Source organism: Stegastes partitus, unplaced genomic scaffold (genome assembly GCF_000690725.1).
Source record: "Stegastes partitus isolate 25-593 unplaced genomic scaffold, Stegastes_partitus-1.0.2 Scaffold9, whole genome shotgun sequence".
Classification (NCBI taxonomy): domain Eukaryota; kingdom Metazoa; phylum Chordata; class Actinopteri; family Pomacentridae; genus Stegastes; species Stegastes partitus.
This window is the reverse complement of record NW_007577740.1, coordinates 1,370,296-1,371,212: the sequence shown is the minus strand read 5'-3', so window position 1 is coordinate 1,371,212 and position 917 is coordinate 1,370,296.

Here is a 917-nt window from a genome sequence, read left to right as displayed (position 1 = left end):
AATCACAGTGACGATAACAGTGACGCCATGAATAATACAACCTACGACAATTCCTGCTTAGATTACGCTGACCCAAAGCTGATAACAAGTACAGACTTTGTTCTCTTGCTTCTGTTACTCAGAAGTCCCTCATGTGCTCCTTCTTACAGAGACTGCAAAGAAGATTAAACTGTACTTTTACAGTCTGGATTGCTGCTGCTAGAAGCTGCTATTATTTAACATCATGATTTCTCAAATTGTCTGCGTGAGTCAGATGAGGAGAGACGGTTTCAAGCTAATAAAAGACGGGAGTTTTCTGTTAACAAGCTGTTGAATGCTCAAATTCAGCGGTTGTTCTGCTGAGAGGATACATTAGAGCTTTTGCGTAGGCAGTAAGCCGCTGATGTCTTATTAATACACCCAGACAAGCACTACTCCATCAGTCACAACAAGAAAATCCCTTAGAACATGACAAAAGCTGCTGCTTTCCCAGAAAAGTCAGCCAAGACTGGAAATAAACTACACATACCAAGGTTTTACTGTTTGCAGTAGATTTGCAAGGAGTCTTTTACACTTGATGGTGCCTTATGCATTTCAATATCAAAAAAGTAGCAGATATTTACAATGAGGCATACAAACAGAGCACATACAGGACATTTCCATGAGTGTCACTGGGTAACAATAACATTGGATGTTAACAAAATAATATTAAATCAATAATAACTTTGGGAAAAGATGTTTCTGTAGAGATTCTGATCCTTAATATGAAGTTTGCCTACATTTCCATTTTTCCTGTGGCCCTTAAGGACTCCTTGTCCGTGTTAGCTTTAGGAGTGAGATTCACAACTCATTCATTCATTCAGTTCAGAATACCTGCTACTTCCAAGTTCAAGAATTAATTAAAGCTGCATTTGATGGGTCCTCGCCCTACGCTTGTC